At 37.1% G+C, this 7738-nt stretch overlaps 1 pseudogene; it reads left to right on the top strand.

The window, feature by feature from the left end:
- The first annotated feature begins 4671 nt into the window (after positions 1-4671).
- The window catches only part of LOC112521673, a 14766-nt pseudogene continuing 11699 nt past the window's right edge, over positions 4672-7738 (top strand).

The raw sequence follows: 7738 nt of genomic DNA, 5'->3' as shown, positions 1-7738 counted from the left end.
AAAATTGAATATATTACCTTTTAGGTTACATTTATGACTTACCCGCATTACTGCTTCTCTTCCTCTATCGAATAGAACAAACGACCACATAATACCTCTTCGACTATTCTGCTTTCCTTTTTCATCGAACGAAGTCTAGGCACTAGTAACAACTATATGTTATGTTTCTTATCCATCTCCACGGCTCACGACTCATGAACATTGGTTACTTATTTGGTTATCTGCTATATTTATTTGGTTTACTGATTTGCTTATTTTGTTCCTTCTATTTGGTTACTGATTTGGAGCGATTTTGTTCCTTCTATTCGTTATCTTCTTCCTTTTATTTGATTACTGATTTGGTTCCCTTCCTTCTACATCGAGCACTGTAAGTATGTAATTACAAAGCATCGAGCACTTATGTTTCTTCTCTATCTCCACGATTTTTTTAGAGACCGGGTCTCTGGTACCGGAACCAGTTCCTAGCACTTTCGGGACCGCGATCCAGGTCCCGATTCCATCATTTCATGAACCGCCGGTTTCGGTTCCATGAATTTTGGCCACGTACCCGACTTTGCTCACCCCTAGAAGAAATTACTCTATCTGTGGCATTTATCAAAACTTTTAAGCTAGTCGCTCTTTACATAAGTTCATAGTTATTTGATTGAAGATGCTCTTAAACTTCAACAACTTGTACGATAATATATAATTGAACAAAAAATCGTAAAAGGACCAAATTACTATGATTTCATGGATTTTTTTAACTAAGTTAGTCAAAGAAACAAAAATGAAGCGAATTACAAATCATAACGACAAAATTTGTAATTTTAAAAAGCATAGGGACGAAGAATGACAATTTTTTACAAACCATGGTTTTGTGTCACCAGACTAGGAACTACAACCTAATAATCATGGTTTGCAAAAACACTTGGAATCGAACCCTCCCAATAACGAGTGCTAAAGAAAATCCTTAAGTGAAAGACATTTTAATATATATTTTTTCATTTTACTTTTAAGAAATAAATATAAACTATGAATTAGTGTTATATATTACCAATCCCTCCTTTGATCATCGTCGCCGATGGTCATCGACCCACCTTCTTTTGCCATATCGATCTGCTCCAATCAACAAATGACAACATAGGTTTGATCTAGTCATATCTGGTGAAACCTGCCAACATAGAACCCATACCTTCATTCCATCACCATGTCTACATTTTGCCAAACAATGTTTTACATAAACCCCCTCCCGTTGCCCTTCTTTTCACCACCAACCAACACCACTATATGCATGTAGCTACTTTTCTTTATCGGACCAACCAACATCACTGAGCAAAACATAGAAACCCTTCCTCTTTGCCGCCTATTCCCACTGCTCCACCACCCTCTTCCTCCTCCTTCTTCTTCCTTGAACCATCGTCTCTCTTCCTCTTTTAAGTTTTGATTTTAGACTTTAGATTCTTGTTCAATGTTTTTTGAGTTTAGATTCTTGATTTTAAGGTTTTAATTTTTGCTGGTGGTGGTGGCAGCCAAAGGAGATGACCAGAGTTGGGTGGTGGTTGTATTGAGTTGCCAAAAGCTCAAATCAAGGAGGGGAAGGGGAGGGGTCGTTAATGAAAAAAGAAATATACAATAAACAAATAGAAAAAGTATAAAAAAATGAAAAAAACCAAAACACCCATGACTTAACAGTTTAAAGCTAACGTTCATTACAGGAGGGACAAATTCCGAATAGTTTTTAGACCGGTAAGGACAAAAACCAGAAAAAATTAAAAAAGGGACCAAAACTATAGTTTACTAAAAATAATAATATGGTAACTAGGGGTGTGCAGAAAATCAACCGATCCAATTGGAACCGACTGATCCAATTAAAATCGATTGACCATGATTGGATATCCAATTGTAATTGGATCGGATCGGATTGAAATTTCAACATCGATAGGACGGTTCTCGGATGGCAGTCCAAAATCGACCAAAACCAAACCGAACCGAACCAATCAACATCCAATTACCCATCCAATTAATCATTCGATGACCATCTAGTTTGCCATCCAACCATTATCCAACTATCATCCAATTATTTTATTTTCAAATTGCTTAAATCAGAATTTGTTTTATGCGAGGCTTTGAATTTTTAACTTCCCTTGTGTTGGTTTTAACACGTATTAAAAGTGATTAATCAATTTGTATCATTGTTGGAGAATTGGATTGAATTAACACATTGGATGGATCCAATCCTAGCAGATCTTCCCTTGGATATCCGATAAAAGTATCCAACGGATGGAACCGAACCGATCCAATCATCTATTGGATTGGATATGATAGGTTATCCAATGTTAATCGGATCGGTTGACAAAATCCAACATCCAATGGATGATTGGATCGTTCGGTTCCCCTCACATCCAATGGATATCAACTAATGAACAGGCCTACCGGTAACCAAAAGAGTACTTGTCCCAAACCACACACCTATTTTCACTTCCCACCAAGGGTAAGTTTGGCATGCAGACTACATGGGACAGGACGGGACAAAAAAGATAGTCCCATGTTTGGCATGCCATGGACAAAAAAAGCATAGGACAAAGTGGGACTACTTTTAATTTTCATGGGACAAATCTAGGCATTTTTTGTTCCACCAAAAAAGGTGGAACAACATGGGACTCAATTTAAAATTACAATATTACCCTCGTTATTTCATTCCAATACAAAACCTAATTCATCCCCATTTGTGCAGCTCATCTCATCGCCTCCTACCTCCTAGCTCATCGCTTCCTCTTCTTCCACCGGCCTCCGTTTGTGCAGCTTGAAAACCTCCATTCTAGCTCCATTGTCGCATCTCGAAACCTCCATTCAGGTACGATTTCTCTTCACTCCTTTTCATTTCTCCATGACTCCATCTCTCAAGACCTCCATTTCTCTGTTGTCGATTTCTCGCTTCTTCATCATACTTGACAATGTAGAAGGATTTCTCGCTTCTTCCTCGTACTTGACAATGTAGAAGGGCCTTCATGATACTCACCTAATCATGTAGGTTTTTGGAACTAATCACATAATTAGGTCTATTGGATGTAAGAACATGAGAAATAATTTAAACTTTTTAAATTATGTATGTATTTAGAATTTGTGGTATGACAAATGTTATTTACATGTGGTCTTGGAATGTTAAAAAGAATATTGATATCATAGATTAAATAATTTAAATATATTTTGGTTGATTTGTTATCATTTTACAATCATTGTATGATATAAATAACATTGAACAATATTTAGAGGTAATATGGTCATTTTAATAGTTTTGTCATGTCCTGTCCTAGTCCTACCAAACATAGGACAGACAATTAGTCCCGTCCCATCCTGTCTGCATACCAAACACTAAACAGCACTCAAAAATCCCTCCTTTATGGCGGAAACATCATTTTCATCCAAAAAAAGGCACTTCGATTTTCTCTCCGACGTTCACAGAGAAAGGTTCTTCAAGAAATGGCGCCTATAAAGAAAGCCCCCCACCGAGGATCGAAGAAATCAAACCAAATCAAGCAACAACCATCTCAGAAGCCCTCCAAGTTTGGCATCCAACATTTCTTTGAACACCACACGCAAAACTGTGTCCCCCAACACCCACAAAAACAACCCGCCATTGCAAAAGAATTTTCGGTTGACGTCAGCTCGGTTCCAGAAAGACGACTCGACCCAGTTGCCAGTACCAGTACTGGTGTTGTAGTTCGCCAACAATCTGATAGGAGCTTCAGTACAGGGATAAACCCTAGAAAAGATTTGGGTTTGGGGAATGCGAACAATAATGGTGACAAAAATCCTTATCAAGGTACACCTATTGAGGATTTGACACCAGTTGCTAGGGATGATGCTGCTGGAAATCAATTGGAGGTTTCGCCCGAGTTCTGCAAGTCTTTCTCGCAAACAAATCAAGTTTTCCCCTGGGATGGTAAGATATTAGTAATTCCGATCTACAACCCATTCTAAATTTCAAATTCAAGATTTACATAGATGTCTTTTATGTTTTAGCTCCAATTTGTCTGCTGCAATGCTCACTTTACTGCTTGATCCAATATTTATTGCTGATCAACCAATTTTGATGGATTTTAGAGTTAAAATAGTAACCAATTTGAAACCCAATAACCAAATGCAGATCTTTTTGGTCCTGAATAAACTAATGACAGTACGAGCCTAGTTTCATTTGCATTTCTTCTTCTATCAATGACTTTTAAGATACATACATGTTGTCAAGTGAAAAAGTACAAAACTAAAATTGTTGCTTTGGAAATTTGTTGTACTCCAACATAATTAAAGTTCACATTAATGCATTCATTTGGGATCGCTATTGGGATGGGTAGTAACATCAACTATACAAATACAAATTATATTGCTTTTTTTCTCTCTCTTTTTTGTATTTGATTTTGAGACTGGGTATAACGACATAAAGGAAGAGGGATAAGGCGATAAACAAAGGAACTTCTGTGAAGAGTTGACCAAGCGGGAAAGTAATGCTTGCGTTTGTATGTGAAGTTGGAAACCATTTTAGATTTGACGTGTTTTCTTTGTGTTGGTCATATTATGGTAGTTGATACACCAAAGCCAGGATGATGGAGGTGATGAGGTCACATGGAGGATTTCTCCGGTAAATGAGCGTCTTCATGCATTAACAAAGAATTTAGTGGAGGTGTGAAAAGTTTTAGGAGAATCTTCGCGGTTCAACATTGTGAAATTCAAACAAAGTTCCGAGAAGGCATGTGGCATGTTGCTTGGTAAGGCATTTGACTTTACCTAAATTTCAAACAACTTTCTGAGATATTGTCAATGCTTGAAATACAGATTTCTCCTTGCTCAGCAGTCAAGCTTGAAAATTTCTCTCTCCTCCTCTGAAAGCTGCTGAAAATTCATTGAAGTTCTTAAAAGGGATCACTTAGGGAAAATGTAACCTTGATCAAGATATGATTTCATACTGTAATAATGAGAAAGCAACTGATAAGAATAATACAAACTTTAGGAGTTCTTTTAAGACTTCACCGTCATGCCACAATAAGGTTTTCTATCTCTTCTAGTGGTTGGAACCATAAAAATAAGGTTTAAGACTCCAGTTGTAATTTTGCCATTCGTGGTTGGAACCTTTTTTATTAATATATTTTGTACTGATTATGCACATATTTTGAAACTATCAATTTGTGTAGGTGTCTATGACTCCTAGTGTTGATTTTGGCTCTGTTGATGGACATAAGAAGGTGAATATATCTGAGGTAAGCATCTTATGTAGTCTCATTTGCTTCTGAATATGTACATTACCATCGATTGTTTCCACGTGAAGTGAAGTCCATTCAATTATGAATTCTTCTAGTTGAATCATGGTGTGCAATTGCCCTCTAAACCTGTGGACAGCTTTGGTATGCTTATTCATCAGTATAAGTAGACATGTAAGTGATTCACATTTGTTTGCAGTTTTCAAACCATACAAATATGCTTGCAATATGGGTCTTAACTAAAAACTTGAACACCGCTGTTGTTCTGCGACACTTTTGTCTGGTATTCTTAAAAGCAGTAGACTTGTCAAATTAACGACCAAACTTTTTTACTTTATTTTTTCCATAAATTAGGAAGTATTCTAACTTGCCTAACCATAGCTGCATCAAGTGAACTAACTCTTCTTTTTATTTCTTTTCATTTAGATTATTGATATTGAGGTGGCATGGGCTCCAAAGTACGGGTTGAAAGGAGTCATAGATGCATCTGTGCATGTAAAAGTCACTTCTAAAGCTAATGGAACTAATGATTTTATCATGCCTTTAGAGTTCAAAACTGGAAAAGCTACCGATGGGAAGGTATATTCCATTGAGCTTCTTTATTGAATTTCTTACTCCAATTCTGTTAGATTACTTCTACCTTGTCATAGTGCAGGCAGCCATGGAACATAGTGCCCAAGTGATGTTGTACACTCTTCTTATGTCTGAAAGGTGTTGTATAGTTTAACTAATCCGTAACTGTTACCTCTCTTAATCATATATTTACCACAAACACAACTCCTTAAACTTTTTTTTTTGTTTACTTTGTTTCTTTTTTCGCCTTATTATTTTATCTTCCTTTCAGGTGCAAAAAGAATAGAGATTATGGTCTACTATATTATCTCCATGCAGATCAGACACAGTAGAACGCCACACAACTACTCAACTAGTTTCTTATGGGCCTTCCTTTGATGTATCTAGCACTTTTCTTATTTTTTATGGCTCTGCTGCATGTTCTCTCACTTTTGTAAAGGGAATTGCGGTTGTAGCGGAGAAAATACAAAATTGCGGTCGGGACCGATATTTGAAATAGCGGTTATAGCGGTCCAAAAATAGCGGTTCATATAATATTTCTTAGAATTATATATATAATATGCCTACATAAACTGATAGACATATCATTTGCAAAATAGGAGGTGTTCATAAACGAGCTAGAAGTTGGAAACAGAAGCTAGAAGCTGGAAGTCTGGAACAGAAGCTGAGAGCCTGAGACTTGTGGGTCGTCTAAAGCAGATGAGATTGCCGAACAGACTGAAAATAAAGCCCAAACCCTCCCAAAAAGTAACGTTAATATCGAACGCACTTGACCCTAAATATCGCTCAAAATTACGGTAGATTGCACCGATAATTGCGCTACCGCAATTTAAACCGCAATCTGACCACCGTTATTTTGCTGATGTCCGCTATCCGAGATATCGCCACAATAGCGGCATTATTGCGCCGCAATTAACAGCATGGGGTTCGATGTTCCGATTTGGTTGGGCTAATTTTGCGACGTAATGAACTTGCAAGCGATATTTTGAAGGCATCAACAACGCAACAATTTCCACCAATGTTGCAGGTTTTTAAGTCCTACATTATCCTGTCAATCTATAGATATTCTGTGATGAATTGCATTTGAAGTAAATAAATGGTTAAATTGTTCCAGGTCCCAAACATGTGCAAAAGTTGCAGGCATCTTAATGCTTGTACATTCTACCATAAGGTACATTTCTGTTCTATGGGAACAATGCGCCAACATAAAACCTTGCATTTTCTGCACTATTTGCTTAAAATGTGACAGACCGAAGCATTTCGTTGGGTTTCTAAACGAGTTGTTTGTTAGCAATTGCTTTTGGTATTGATATGTGGTCAATTTTTTCTATTTCAAAATTGTTGTGCTAGCATGCTTGTCTGCTCACCTGTAATTTCATATGCTATGCAGAGTTGTTGCTTGATATCTATTCTAACCATGTTTTACTTATGGACGTCGTGAATCGTCTTACAAAACCATAGTTTATGCATCAGCCATCATAGACCATTTGCAATAAGGAGATGTAGTAAAACCGATCCATTTATTTGGAGAGAAGTTTGTATGAAGGTCCATTATGGTTTGTAGCTTTAGCCAAATCTTCCTATAAGAAAGGTGACATGGAGCTTATGTGTGCATGCATAATAACTTCTTACGTGAGTTTTCCAGATCAAAAACATGCTTTTCTGTCACTAAATCCTCTGATGCCTGCTGAATTACGCTGGTAAAGGAACATATCACTTTGGATTAGACACTTCCATTCATGGAAGTTTGATGCAAATTGATTGTTGTCGGTAGCTTTCTTATTGAATTGAGTAAAGAAAAAGAAGAATACAATGGTTACACAGCTTTCGAGAGGCTGGTTCTCTCCCTAGAGAGCTTGTGCTCCTTTTCAAACTGACAAAACAGAATGCCACACCTCTAACCAACTTCCCCATTATAAAGGCTGTCACAAATA

This window comes from Cynara cardunculus, assembly GCF_001531365.2.
Source record: "Cynara cardunculus var. scolymus isolate 2C chromosome LG 1, CcrdV1, whole genome shotgun sequence".
NCBI classification, from domain to species: Eukaryota; Viridiplantae; Streptophyta; class Magnoliopsida; order Asterales; family Asteraceae; genus Cynara; species Cynara cardunculus.
This window is presented reverse-complemented; position numbering and strand designations above follow the sequence as displayed.